Source organism: Hetaerina americana, unplaced genomic scaffold (genome assembly GCF_022747635.1).
Source record: "Hetaerina americana unplaced genomic scaffold, ioHetAmer1.1.p SCAF_98, whole genome shotgun sequence".
NCBI lineage: Eukaryota > Metazoa > Arthropoda > Insecta > Odonata > Calopterygidae > Hetaerina > Hetaerina americana.
The window spans coordinates 306,341-322,737 of NW_027287627.1; the positions used below are offsets into that span (position 1 = coordinate 306,341).

Below are 16,397 nucleotides of genomic sequence, written 5' to 3' on the forward strand. Positions count from 1 at the left end.
CACTTTTAATGCCCGTATCATAATGTGGAAGGTCCAATTTTCGGAGTTCCTCTCGTAATACGCAAAACCTTTGGTATATCAACACATTGGTTCATTTTTAGAATTTTACGCCGAAAAAATTAATCACACAATTTTCACTTCAAGTCATAATTCTTATTAGAAATATTTATCCCGAGAAAATATTCATGTAAACAAAAAATCAATTTAAGAGGATTAAAATTTTTAGTTTAGGTACAAAATAAAATATACACACATAAGGTAATGTTGAATTTGAGTAATTTTTTTTTAATTTCTCGGTAGTGCAAAAGAGTTATAAATTCACAGGAATGACCACTTTCTATTAAAGTGAGAGTTTAAAAAATTTAAAAATATTTAAATATGGCGATCACTTAGCGCCGAAATGAAACGAAATCGATTCTCGAACTCGCACTTAGTAATCGATTCAGAACGAACGACCTATCGAAATGTAGTCGGCCATTTTGAAAGTTACTGTTTTGGTGTTGTAAATGTTGACAGGTTGAAGTGCTCCAAAGATGCCCCGACACGAAAGTTTAAAGTGTAGATTATGTCTTAGCCGTGGTGGACGGTACACAAATATTTTTTATGAAAACAACGATGCTGAGAAATTGGTGCGGGAAGCAATAGAAGAGTTGTTGGAATTGGAAGTAAGCTACGCGTTGTATGTTTACGTATTATTGATAATGATGCTTTTACAGTAAATTTACCACGAAATGTGCGCGAATGCCCTATTTTAGCTGAAAATAGCCTTCAAATTATTCGGATAATGATTTGAGCCCCATTGAGAGCGAATGTTTAAGGTTTAATACTTTGATAATTATGTTTTTATAGGTAGTCAGGGAAAGGAGCAACCCGTGGTTGCTGTGCTACAAATGCTTTAAACTGCTGACGGATTTCTACATGTTTAAGCAGCAGTGCCATGAAAACCACCATCTATTGAACAGTCAAAGGACAAAGAGACACGCGGAGAGAAATAACCACCGCACAACGGTGAGTCGAGGCCAACTATGGTTGGTATTTTGTAATGTTATGAGCAATGTTTTGGATAACGTTATGCGTCAACGGAATTAACTTAAATTGAATAATGAACATATTTATTTTTAATAAGTGTCCTCGCTATTGTACGCAAGTGTTAAGGTCTTATTACCAAATGACTAATACTGGCGTTTACATACAAATTTGGAATTAACCACGCTTCTGGTAACAGTTAAAGCAATTTTATTCAATATTCAATTGGAAATCTCAAGTTACAGTGAGCTGAGAGTGAATTTTACTTAAAGTGTGAATATATTAAATGCAAGTAGGCAATCAATTTTCATAAATTGTGAGTTAACCGAAAAGGATGATAATATACAAATGTCCATGTAAACAATGATATCTCGTATTAAAATAAGATCTTGGAGTACTCCCTAGAATATTCTTTTGGTTCTTAATTTCATTAAGTCATTCAATTTTAAGGAAATTGACTCTAATATTTCTAACTCTATGAAGTAAAAGCACAATAAACTCGTTGATAGCAATTGTTTAGTGATGTCAAAGGTAATTAGTAGGAATTATTTTGTGAAGTATTCATAATTTTAAAAAGATTAAAAAATAATGCACTTTTTAAACAAGTGTTGAGGGGAATGTTGGAAAGAGATTGATCCTTTTGATATATTTTATTAGTTAATATATTTTTTCAATTGATATCTTCTATTTTAATAAAAAAACTCGTAATTAAAACTTTTTTGTATTTTTTTGCCAACAGTTCATTAATATTTTTAAAACTCAAAAACTAAGGCTTCTATTAAGTTAAGTTGCAGTAACCCTATTTAAATAGTTATTAATATCTACTAAAGGCTGTATGATTGTAGGCTGCTCAATTTCATTTTACAGCATTTCGCTATTCATTTTTTCCAGGATGTTACTACTGGTGTATCCACTGGAGAAAATTAATTTCTAAATAATCGTGTCACATTAATTTTAATTAATTTCTCCATTTGCAGAGGAATCTAAAGGTAGAGGGGGAGTCAAATGATGCCTCCAATGATAGTGATGTGGGTGTTGCCAATTTGCGAGTGGTCACTAGAGCATCAAGCATTCTAGGAGAAAGATGCATTCCCAGTGTAAACAATGTAAGAACTCATTGAAATTTTAAAATTGGTACCTTTATCCTCTGGATTCTGTGGAAATGAATTTTGGTAACAATTTTGAATAAATCCATTAAATTGGAGAATTTTTATTCAGTGAATAAAGAGAAACTGAGATTTAATGCTGAAATCATCTATCAGGTGGTCTGGTTTTGCATTTTCGAATTGCATCTTTTAATAATTGCTCTTGCTGTTATATCTAGTCGTGTTCCAGGTATAAATTATCCCCCCACAGGTAAACATTGATACTCTCATTTCATATCCATAAAATATTAAGAGAAAAGCTCTTAAAAACCTTTAAGATAATTTGACAAATGGCCATACAGTTGAAACGGCCGTATTTCCTGGTTTTGATGGCCTAGCAAATATTTCCGAGTACCATTCAAAATTTGCTATTTCTCTGCAAACATAAATGACGCACAAAATTTCTCCTTCAGAAATAATATGTAACCTATGGAAAGTCTATTATCTCTCTATTATGTGCCTATGAATATTATAATTTTAAGTAATGCCTATATAAGGCTTATTTTTAGGTGAACTTTATATTTACCTATCAAACAACTTGGTGTTGATTATGATTATTTATGTTTATTAAGGAGCTGTGTGTGCTCCCAAGCCTTCAGAAGGATTCAGAGAGCCATGGTGTTGATTTAGTGAATGGTAAAAGAAGAATTTTGATGGCATTGAGTAGTTCAACGATAGCTATTAACCATTCAGTACAAAAGTCATCAATTGAGGAAGAGGACATTTGTTCAGCCAACACTAATGTGAATTTGATGGATGATGATAACTGTGAAGAAGTTGAGATTCAGGTAAGGAAAGAAAGCTTTTATGCATTGCTTTCATTACCAATGCTCTTTCATAACAATATGCATTATGTTATATCCTGAGTGCAGGGCTTTTCAATCTTAGGTAGTGTTATGAGATGAAATGGCCTTCCGTATGGTTCTGCATGGATTAATCTTTCTTTAAATGAGGACTGGCATAAAAAATCTGTATTAACTTTATTGAATCATACTTTAATTTAATTCAACTATTAACAGTATCAAATGTTCTGTGTTTAAGAAAATGAAGGACTACTAAATTATTTAAGCACCATTGTAATTGAAGAAATTAGCTCCCAAGATATTTGTTCCTTATTAAATTATTTTGAAATTTTTACCATCTGTCATAATAGATAAGAATGAGTATGCTTGGCATTGTTATCATAATAGATGAAGAGAGCTCTTGATAGGAATTTTCAGCAATCAATTAGGGCTGTCAATGTTCAAAATGACCAGGTTAATTTCTTGAAGAAGATCATGATTCCAATTAGACAATGTGATGACATTTTATAGTTTGTTAAAGAATCTTATTGCTATGAGAACAATAAGTCGCCAGACCTACTCTCTGCATTTCATATGTTATTTAATTTAATTGGTGGGCCAAAACTATTATTCACAATTTGAGGCATTTTCTTGTTAACAGTATTTAAATATTTTCATTTTATATTTTTAATCCATGGATATCAAAGGTTTACTTATATTTTAAGAGTAAGCTCTTCTATAGTTTACCTTCTCTAAACTTGAATTGAAACACTGGCAATATCATTTGATGTTAAAATGTTAAATGAATAATATTAATGCTTTTGAAGGAATTAAGACTAATGTTCTGTATAAATACATGCTTAAATTATTAATTTAAATTGAAATGTAAAATTTTAAACCTTGTATAATTTTATAGATTAGGTTTGAAAGTTTTTTGGGCATATTATTTATGTTTTACATGGATGCAATCTACATTGGTTATGTTGGTATTTTTCAGAATGATTTAGAAGATTTAGAATTGCATTTAATATCTGATGAAGGAGTAGATAATAAGGAAGAATGTAATGATGATACTTTGCAAGTGATGAGAGGAGGTACATCGGAACAGTTAAAGGCACAAGGTGAGTGGAGCTGGACACTCTGTAGTCTTCCTTTTGCATTTTGCATATTTTAGAAATACCTAAAATGTCAGATACAATGTTATCACTAATTACAAAAATTGATGGGAAAATATTTAAAACAGAATAACTTTGTAACGGAATTATTATTGTTTCAGGTAATCTAGCAGTCAAGGCAGGTTTATGGATAGACATAAATACCAAATAAATAATTTTGACCCCAGCTAAAAACTACATCTTACACTATATCAGGTCCCTCTTCAGCTCTGAGTTCTTTCTTCCTCCCATCATCCAGTCTAATATCTCAATTCTGTTCCTCCCCTTACTCATTTGCCTAACATTCTACCCTCTATTAGTCTTCAACATCCGGCTGCAAGTCAATAACCCCTTCAGCAACCATTCCTCCCTCCAAAAGATATCTCCCAGCAAACCTCTTTATTTGCCCACTATACCATAACAATATGCATTATTATATATATAATAACTCCATCATATGTTTCAGCATATATTAACTCCATCATTTGTTTTCCTCTCTGACCATTTTACCCTCTCCATTCTTCTCCATACCCACATTTAAAAATCCTTCAGTCAATGTCTATCCTCCTGCTTCAATGACCACGTTTCTGCAATGTATATAGCTATCCTCCATATCAAAGTGTCCTTCCATTCATAATGTCCTTGCTGAACATCCCTTCACCTGATGCAATTCTTATCCTTATGTCCCTATTACTTTTGCTGTGTTGGTCCAAACAATACTGAGATACGTAAGCTGTTTTTCAAGCTCTAGTTTTTGCCATCATATTTTAATGTTAAGCTTAGCCTTTTTCATTCTAGGAAATAGCATATCCTCTATTTTATCAATATTGATTGTCGTCCTATACCTGTCACACTGAATTTCTAATTCACTCATCAATGCTTGCAGCCCCTTGGCTGACTGACGAACTAAAGCTTGGTCATCAGCATACTTAACTGATTTTATGAATTCCCCACCCACTTTCATTCCTATCTCGAGTTCTTCCTATGCCTCTTTATTCATTTCCTCTGCATACATGTTGAACAGCAATGGTGATAATGGGCAACCCTGCCTTACACCTCTTCCTAACACTGCCCATTTGGACTCCTCATTCCTTACTTGCACCTGAGCAATCTCAGAAATGAACAGGTAGCAGATTAGCCTCATTTCCCTCCAATCTATCTCCATTTTTGGCATTACACCTCCTGGTCATGTTCTATATTCCTTTTGATTAATAATCTCATTACTGCAATGGCATCACATGTACCTCCTCCTTTGGTTTACCCAAACTGATCATCCTCTAACTAATTGAATGCCTTACTCTCTATCCTTTTGCTTCTGATCCCAAGAACAACTGTAACAGAAGATGTTGACACATAAAATGCTCTCTTTCAGGCATTTGCTGGGCAAAAATCCTAAAAATAAACAAAATAAAATGCATATAATAGATTTCATTTCACTGCCTTAGGTATTATTATCTAAGTCCCTCTTGTTTTCAAACTTTAATAAGTTGAGTACCAATCTGATACATATGTTGAACCACAAATATTCCATGGTTGCTTTTTTTACATTTTCTAATCAATTTCATATTAACAGTCAAGGATCTTTACTGCTTTTGAACAAGATTGTAATTGAAATTGTTGAATATTCTTGCTCAGTTTGAAAGTTTCCCTTTTCAGGGTTTTAGTGCACTGATCAATTTAATTCCAGGTTTATTTATTATGGTCTTAATTTATAGAAAAGTTTGTTCAAAAGGTATTCCAACATTTTGTTTTGAATATGTAACCCTTGATTATTCTCTTTAGGAAGTTTGGGTAAAAAATTATGCAGGATCCTTATAATAGGTATTATGATTGGCTCTAAAAATCAAAAACCAATAATTGTATCCACACAGCTACCTAAATAAATTAAAAATATGTTGATCCTGCATCAATATACCTAGTTAGTTTATCTGCTGCTCGTCAAAAGTCCACTGAAAATCATTTTCTAGAATATTGTTTCAGCATTAGTCATCAGTACTTGAACTGTTAGATTGGAGTATAATTGATATCTTTTTATCTGCCTTTTTATTTCAAATACAAGAAAAGGGACAGTAGAGCCAGGTCAGGGCTTATTAGAGCATTGTAATGGCAAATTATGTCAGAAGGTTCTATCTATTTTTGTTCCTTGCTCAAGACTTTTGTCACCAACTTTGCACATACCTCCGTTAAAACAAGATCCTCATTAAACTGTTAATGTTGGTTCTACCCAAAAGGCTGGATTCTTTACTAATAAGGATGGTTATTAAATGCATAGCAGAGTGAAAAAAAGTTTCATTTTTGACAGCTCAGAATCAGTTTGAGTGGTCATCTGGTGTCTTACATGGCCCTTATCTTTATTAAGTTGTCACGCTATTTTTTGCTACTTAGAAATTTCTCAGGCTTAAGACATCCCCTGCATAAGCCTTTTTAATTAGTTCCAGGACTCCAAATTTAAGACCTGGAACTAGAGCATTGCTCCCATATACACTAATTTCTTTCATGAAAACATAATAGTTTCAAATATTGTCCTTTTCTAGAAATTGCTTACATTCTTAATTTTAAATATCCTCTTTGCTTATTTAATTTCTAGTTTTTTGAGAAATAAGGCTCTAGTCCTTTTCAAAGTCCTCGTGAGAAATAATTATCTTTTAAAAAGTTAGCACCTTAATATATTATCTTTCAATTCCTATATTCGACAGATATTTCAGCCTGGAATTGGTCCAAATCTTTCCATAGTTCCTAATGTCACAAGTGAACCAGAAAGCCAAATAATAATCTAATATGAGGTCACAAAAAATCAAAAATATTATCCCTATTGTTATGTTTGTGTGATAATGTTATTGCAGCTAAAAGTAGGTTTAGTAGCTACTAACATAGTATAAATTCTAAGGTCCTAATGAGTTATTTTGGCATGGTTTAATGTACACTTAGCTTGGTCACTTTGAGGTTGTAATTTTGCCAATCGGTCTTATATTTATTTTATTGCTAGGTGATGAAATTTAAAAAGTATCAAGAAAAAGAAAATTATAGCAAATGTTATTTATTATTTAGATTCATTTTAGTAACCCATGTAATTGAGTCAAAAGTATCTGCCCATGATGAAAACAAGATCATACTCTTTAATTGTTTCAGACATTTTCCTTTTATAGAAATGGCTTACATTCTTAATTTAATATTTCCTCTTTGCTTATTTAGTTTCTGTTTTTTTCAGGAATTAACATCTTAGTCCTTAGCAAAGTCCTTGTGAGAAGTAATTACATTTTAAAAAGTTAACACCGTAATATATTTTATTTCATTTATTGAATTCAAGCAAAATATCAGCCCGGAATTGGTCCAAATCTTTCCATAGTACCTAATTTCATAATTGAACCAGAGTGCCCAATAATGATGTAACATGAAGTCACAAAAAATCAAAAATTTTATCCCTACTCTGATAATTTTTGTGGGATAATATTATTGCAGCTAAAAGTAGGTTTAGTAGCTACTAACATATTGTTAATTCTAAGGTCCTCATTATTTATTTTGGTATGGTTTAACTTTTGCTTTATCAAGCTAAGTTATACACTTAGCTTGATCAGTTTGAGGTTGTAATTTTGAGAATTAGTTCTTTATTTATTTTATTGCAAGATAGTTTGATTTTAAAAATATCAAGAAAAAGAATGCTATAGTAAATGTAATTTATTATTTATATTTATCAAAGTAGCCCATGTAATTGAGTCAGAATTATCTGCCCATGATTAAAACAAGAGCACAATTAATGCTGGAATTTGAAATAGTCATGACAGAAGTGCCTCACAATTGATCATGGCAAAAGCTAGCAAGCAGCTAGCAACAGCTGTTCCGCATAACTTTTTGTGACACTTAAATTTGGTAATAATAACTTGTTTCAATATAATTTTCTCTTAAACCCAAACTCACATATTATACACTGATATTTTCTTTTGTTTAAAAAAAGCAACATAAAATTTGTTTTCTGATCATAAACCTAACAATAAATTTCCCTTTTTAGTGATAAATATGTTTTTAAATGGTTTTATTGATAGAAAAGTTAAAGTAGGGGTTTTATTTTCTTTCTTAAATTTCCTGTGTAAAATATATTTGTTGTTAAAACTTCTAGCAATCTAAAGGACCAATAAAGGTAATGTTAAGCCAGAAAATGTGAAAGGTCTTTTTTAGATAAATTTAATAAAAATTATAAATAAAAGTAATTTTAAGAGCACTATATTTGTCAGCTGGAAATGTCGGCTGGAGATTGCCATACTAATAGTATTTTCAAATAATTAAATAGAAGTTATAAATAAATTTAGTATAAAACATAAATTATTTGAGGTAAATGACTTTATCACCCACTAAATTGACCATTTTACGTGATTAGTAATTTGTCCATGAATGAATTGATGATTTTATTAATCAATAAATATAGAAAGATAGTCATTCTCTTGGTTCCTATTTTACATTTTGTAATTTTGGTATTTTAACTTCTATTGTTGGACTTTGGGCTTTTGGTAAAGAAAAGCCTAACAGAGTTAATTTCATTTAATTTTCTATTCCCCAGGAAAAGCATTCCCTTTCTTTATAAATTTGTCTTTTCTTAATTCCATTATTTTAAAACAGGAAATATTCCTATCCCTTCTTTGAATCCTTTTACAAATTTTATTTTCTAGGCATTTGTTCATATCAAGTAAACATTTGTGGAAATGTAATGCATGATGGCTTTGAACCCTTTTTTTGATAATTTTTTATGTTTATAAGTCTATTTACCACCAATTGGAGATAACAAACTGGTTCATTGCAGGTATATAATTTTTCATTGATAAGATTCCTTTTCTTCAAATCTTTCAGATAATTGCAAGGAACAAGATGGTGCAGGGAAGGACGCAAGAGGCAATTTATTGCATTCTTGTCAAATTTGCTACAAGGAATTTGCACAAAGGGACCTTCTCAAAGATCATGTCTTGCGTGTGCATGTTAGGAAGGCAACACAATTCAATTGTGACACTTGCTCAAAGTCATTTGAGAGGAAAAATGACCTTGTAAGGCACATCAACTTGGTGCATCCTGCAAAAAATAAGTACCAATGTGAATTATGCACCAAAAACTTTCTATTTTTGAGTCAACTCATAATCCACAGGTCTTCACATACTGCAGAAAGACCGTTTAAATGTGAAATATGTTTGAAAGGTTTTGTTCACAAGCAGTATCTAATGAGGCACATTTTGGCCCATACTAAAGAAAGACCACATAGGTGTGAAATATGCTCAAGAACATTTACTCAGGGTATTGATCTAAAAAGGCACTCGTTGACACACACAGGTAAAAAAAGCCATAAGTGCAAAATATGCTCAAGAGCATTTGCACTGATTGGTAATCTAAAGAGACACTTGTTGACACACACTGGTGAGAAGCCATACCAGTGTGGGATCTGTTATAAAGTCTTTGCTTTGAATAATAATCTAAAAATTCACTTGTTGACCCACACTGGTGAAAAGAGGCACAAATGTAAGATGTGCCCAAGAGAATTTTCACAGAGTAATAATCTAAAGATGCACTTGTTGACCCACACTGGAGTAAAGAACCACAAGTGTCAGATATGCTCAAGAGCATTTGCGCTGAATATTAATCTGAAGAGGCACATGATGACACACACTGGTGAAAAGCCACACAGGTGCAACGTCTGTTCTAAAGAATTCATTCGGAACAATAATCTCCAGTCACACATGAAGTCACACACTGTAAAATAATGAAGGAGCAGTGTAAATTATATTCAAAATCATTCAATCATGCTCATAACCGGAGCCTTATTGACAGCCACATACATGTGAAAGCCCACATAAATGAGTTACATGTTTGTCAGAATTTCAACAACAAAGTATCATCTTTGAATAAAGGCAGGCTTAGAAACGAGTAAAAAACAGAAGTGCTCTAATTAAACATGCATAATTTAGTTATATGAGCATTATTTGCAAATATATATCACTACCAAAGATCATTATAATACATTAAATTCTAGTTTGTAAATATGTGACTTCATTTTCCTGTTTTGTGTAATTTCTTTGAATAAAAATTATCAGTTATGGACATTTTCAATTGACTATCATTCATTTCAATATTATTAAGTATAGCAACAATATCTTATTATGTTCGAATCATTTGGTGGCCTATTTGGTGAAGAAATATTACTCAATTAGGAATACATATAATAAGTTGTTTATACCTTGGGTTTTGAATGTATTAGTTAAGTTGTATTCTCACTTTGCCTGGCCATTTGTTGTCTTCGGGCAAGTAGGTCAGGATGTTAGGATTTGTGAATATATGTTTCTATATGAAAATAGATTTGAATGGAGGTACTTTCTGTGGAATTTGCTTTCTTGATAAGGAGGCTTTGATATATTTCAGTCCAAAGCACATGGTTTAAGGATTAGGATCAAAATAGGGGTTAATTAAGAAAGTTTTTTTCATCGAAACATTTAAAACTTTATTAACTCAAATACCTTGCTATTAAACCATGTGTTCACCATTGGTTTCTTTGGCACTAAGCCATCTGATAATATATGGGTAATGTCTTAAATCTTTCAAAACATTGTTTGGGAAATTGCTTTAGAAGGGCTCTTAACAAATGCAGCACTCACATTGCCTAGAGCTTACCCATCTATATTTAAAAGTGCGTCATTTTATAACTTTTCTTTTGCTATCCTCATGGTAAAAGGTATCTCATGCCCCTTTCATCGTTTAATGTCGTACCTGATATATTTGTATATTGTTTGACATTTTTCTGTACTGTAGCACTTGATGGCTCTCCATCTTGTGGGTCAGCTCAAAGGGATCGTTCCTCAGCTCAAAGGAACCCTGCTAAATTTCAGCATCTCAGTTTTTTTCAGCTGAAATTGAATTGGTCCCCTTACACTTTCATAAACTTCAAGTAACTTTCCTGAGGAATTAATTCATTTAAAAAGAAGAATTTCACTACTGCAAGAAATTCATGTTTCTCCATTTTAATCAGAAACACAAAAGACATGTACTCGGACAATATGTTTAAAAAAAACTATTTGAGAGAAAAATTTGGAACTTGCCTTTCAAACTAAACAGACATGCATCCAGAAAGGAATCATAAATATTTCTCTGATTGAAATTGCATTCCTGTGTCAAGTTGAGAACTTTTATACTTATCCCTTATAATCATGCCTTTTCATACTCTCAGGAGAATTCTCTTCTTAATGAGGATTTTCCTCATGAAAGCAACTGTATTCTGTCACCATCATTGAAAAAACTTCATCCTCAATTCAATAACTCTCTAGTTCTCTGAAACTTGATAACTGCATAAGGTTTAGATTTTTTTCCATAGTAATTGAATCAGTTTTTGAATAAGATACTCCTGATAATATACTGTATGAATGTAATTACCAAAATATTTTGCATGCATAATATGAAAAAAGGTTACCTAAACATATGGCCCTGAAGGTCATTTTGAACATGGTCTACAAACATGTATGCATTAGTTTATAACCTATTCTCATTTATCTAATTAAAAATGCACCTAAAGAGATTCAAAAACCCACCCAGAGTAAACTCATAATTATATCAGATTATTAGAAAGTTTTACCAATCAAAAAATTTTAATTTTCAGACATCTATGATTTAAAAAACTTTGCTGCATGACTGTTAGTTTCTCGAAAATCCTCATTTTTTAAAAATCTTACTGTAACACACGCTTGAGAATTTCATAATGATAACAGCAGTCTTAAGTTTTCAGATAAACGACTTTGACACATTTACAGGTGTAAACAGCTTTAAAAACATTTTCCTTCATAATCAGATCAATTGAGGTAATTCCAATGCTAGTAATAAGATATTAGGATACTCATTATCACTATAAAAATTCGTTTTTTATAGGGTATCTATGAAGTAGGAGCCTTTCAGAGAGCATATACACAATTTTGAACTTGAATATATACAAGTTAAAATTTTTGGTTTAAAGTTGCCCTCTCCAACACGTGCAGATGAAATTTTATACCATGATATTAATCGAAGTTTAATACCTTTTATGTTATTTGCTCAACCCAAGTCACTGAGTTATGTGGTTGATCAGGGTTTCCAAGGACAAATGCCAAGGTGGAAATACCACAACAGTCATTGCTGGGGCTGAATGATGCCATCACAGAGCCAGTCATAGATGACGACTTGTCCAACTGCCCAGATTAGGATGCCATTAGCTTACTGTTCTCATTAATTGTCCAATTCAACACTTCATTCTTCAGAACAAGCTGCTTATTCTGACAGCATTCACTTTCTAAATTCTCAGACGAATATTTCACTGTCCCTTGTAGTGAGCCTCCAGGTCCTTAACCTAGGCTGGCAAAGCTGCGTTGTATGCAAGGGAACTGTTCAAAGCCTCTGATTTCTGTCAATATTCTTCCATTTTCTTCCAGTGGTCATGCAATTGCACCCTCCATTTCTAATAAATGATGGATGATGCCATCTTAAAACAGGAAAAAGGAAAAGGAAGGACATTTCCCTTTTTCAAAGAAATACATTTATCGAAGAAAAAAAAAGAAATTGAAATAAGAATATTTAAAATAATCCATACTGAAATCAAACGCAAATGACACATTTTTCCAACTGATCATTTAGGTTCCAACAGTTCCTCTCTAAAAACAAGCTTAATGACCCATCAACTACAACTTGGAAAGTAAGTTGAAAATACTTGCTATGGAAGCAATAAGTACAGTTTAATATACTTATCCTCATAAATCAATGTAACAGGACTTTTCCTGGAATATATAAATAAAAATAGAAATATTCTCTATCAAATATTTATTGAATGGATATCCATATATTAGCCTGCTGTTGTGTAAAATAATTACACAGTAAATACATTATTACACAAAATTAAAGATAACTTTTCATTGAAAATGACAGGTAAATAAAAATATATGAACATATTTTTAACATCAATATAATGATTTCAACTGTAGATAAGGCAAAGTTATTCAAACAGACATGAGCCCAGGTATCAGTCAATCATCTGCATTCTAATGTCTTCCATAAGTATTCTGCCAAGGCACTGTTTGTCCCAGAAGGAAGTGAATGTTCAATGGTGGCCATATACTCATAAATTGGTACTCATTTAATATGTATTTACGATTATATATTGCCTTCCAAAGTTGCATTACTCTATTCTGCAGATAAAAGATGAACATGATTTAAGATTGAGAGAATTAATAACTAACATTAACACCTGGGTATTTGAAGAATCAATAAGTCATTATATTTTTAAATTGAGGGTCTAAGGATGAGAGAAATACTAAAATGGAGATATTATAGTATTTATCAAAGGAGCTGGGGATTTTTTTAGGATTGGAAGTATCCCAATGGAAGAATTCCAGAATGAGTCTTGAGGTAGTTATTGCATATAATATGAAGGGTTGTGGTACATTGTACAATATAGAAGGCAGGGCATTGTAGGCACTTCAGACAATGAACCCTTTCATATAACAAGCCATTATTAATTTTAGTGACTGGATAATTTAGCTTTGATTTCATTTCGCTCAGAAACATACTCATTGAAATGCTTTTGAAATGTTGGTTTTGAGAAGGTAAAGTGGACAGAAAGGAAACCAATGAGTAATTCATACTCGTAGATTGAGATGAAACTGCTGCCAAACATCTTAAGAAGGAAGAAATGATGAAGTAAGAGTTCAGGTCAATCTGATGGTTTCAGCCAAAAGCACCTATAAAATGGCATGGTTTGCAGACTAAACACTAACAAAGAAACTGCCTTTTTACCAAAAAGAACCCTAAAAAAAGTGAATAAAATGCTAGCCAAGGATATTAAAATCGCATTTATAAATTCCCAACTGAAACAAGTATTTTGCATTTTGATTTTACATATACTTGGTACATCTCAACTGATGGTTCATAATTTCTAAAAAGGAGACACTGAGGGAGGTCAAAAGGCTGTTCCTGATGAAAAAGTGTACCCATAACAGTGGTGAGACCATCTTATCTTGTTTCAGCAACCCATTCTTTTCCCAGGCATCCTTCATCCCATGGAATCTTAATTACATACTCATCCTTAATTTCTAATACTTAGTTTACAGACAAGTAGAATTCTCCATTGCTTGAACGATCTTGCAAGATCAAAGAAAAGCATTACTGCGGCAAAGATGGTTTTAAAATTCCATAGTTATAATGACTGATAGAATTGTTTACATTCTCCTAACCACTACTGCAAACAGAGGTGTATAAACTTTAGCCATTAATCGTCACAATAACTCAAGTGAGGTGATAGGATAAAAAAATAGAAAGTAAAAATTAATATTAAGAGGGAAAATAATTTAAATTCAAATAGTGGTTCAACTGTGAACAATACTGATTTCAAAGCACAGATTGCTAACTATGCAAGCAACATGAATATAAATACTCACCAAATTCTCTGCTTTATCATCGCTGGACCTGTCACCTTGCATTGATTTCATTGGCAATTCTACATCCTTTTCTGGAGCAGCAGAGCAACTGCTACAAATGTCAACCTCCTCATTGACAAGGATCACATCATTCCGGACATTCACAGCCTTACTCTCTTCAGCATCACTGGCAGTTGTATCATCAGCAATCTTTTTTCAATCTCACCAGAAAACTAAGTCATTAAGTAGTCATTACATTAGTCACTAAAACTAAACCTTTTGAGCCAATTGAAAAATGAGCAGCAGTAGAAAACCTAATTAATATCAGAGACTTAAATAATTAACTTTGGGAAATAATATTTGTTAAGACTGCAATGCATTGTTGTTGAATTCTTTCAACTAAATCTTCACTTTGTTGTCATAAATAGTGACCATGCAATTTCTTCATGTGGCTACTGTATAACTGTCATTTGTCTCAAATGCTGTTATTTGATGCATATGATTAACAAATGCCATGGCACAACTCAACATGTAGTCAATGAGAGTTAACCAAATATTAAACCATATCCTGAATTATGTGAAATTCACCTATTAGCTAGGTATTAAAAAGGGAAGAGAGTCTAATTTTCTTTTCATTCCCAAAATAGTTTTCAAGGGGGACATCTGGTACCTTTTAAGGATAAGACAGGGCAGGTGAATGGCAGAGGATGACCAGAGGTATACATGACTGGACGTGATTTGAAGGCACTCTTCCTCTCTGACCCTTATTGACCAACCGACCAACTCAGGCCTTGTCCCACCTATATATCTACCTGACTCCCTAATCTGAGGCAAAGTGAGCATAGGGAGGCAGGATTGTCCAAGGAGGATGATCGCCTGGATTATATACCAAGGGAATATACCTCAAAGTCATATTCTGTGACCATTCTTTTATTAAGCTCATAAGTGGATAAAACATATCATGACACAGTAAGTATTACAACCTTTTCCTCTAGTCAGGGATGCAATTACAGCTTGATTATTGTAATAAATTATTACATTTGTATCGGGGTCTGCAATGCTGATTTTATTATGGGCTGCAAATAAGGCCAATAATGTCTCTCTCTCCATAATTGGTCCCTAATGCTCTATGGCCCATATTTTGGTAGTTTTAAACATCGGGATCATCCATGCCACCTGGATGGGGTGATGTCACTAAACACATCTAAAATGTACTTATAATTGGAATACACTCTGGGTCCCTGCCATTAATTGCCATCAAATAGGCACTCCAGCCACATGATGTCGCCCCTTGCCATGTCCTGGACTAAGAATATGGGGAGTTTCAAAATGTACGTTATCCAGGCAATATATGCCGCTGCCTTGGGTTTATCCTTTTGTTGTATTCTCTGGACCAAATCAACAATGTATTTGATCCAATTTAACACGTACTTTGTCAAGCTGAGATTAAAGCAGTGTCTACATGTATCCCCAGATATTTTATTCTCACTGATGGCATTAATGATCTCTTTTCAAGATCAAGCAATACTCTTAGCTCCACTTTATGAATTGAAGTATTTGTTTCACCAATATTGTTTGGTCACTATGCAACAGGATTAGCCAATCGTCCAGATATGCTATCATGACTACCTGGAATTCTCCGACAGTTCACTTCTAACTGACTGCACCTTCCCTTGCATAATGGTGGATGCAAATGTAAGACCCATTGGTAGTCTCGTCCAAATTCCATCTGGTCTTGGTACATTGACGCCCCAATGGATGGTCTGCCTGAAGGATGCGCATCTATATGGGTATCTGCCTAAGGTAAGGAGTGCTTTTTCCTTCTTCTTCTTGCAGTCCTGGTAACAGTGGCTGCTCCCTTGGCTCCTGTTCCTTGTCTGGATCCAAGTT

General features: G+C 33.0%; 1 long non-coding RNA gene across 1 annotated transcript; it reads left to right on the top strand.

The window, feature by feature from the left end:
- Positions 1–2,876: 2,876 nt before the first annotated feature.
- On the top strand, positions 2,877–8,981 carry LOC139699907 (uncharacterized). Its single transcript, XR_011703629.1, has 3 exons — positions 2,877–2,959; positions 3,951–4,074; positions 8,947–8,981. It is a non-coding gene; the product is annotated as an uncharacterized lncRNA (long non-coding RNA).
- The last annotated feature ends 7,416 nt before the right edge of the window (positions 8,982–16,397 follow it).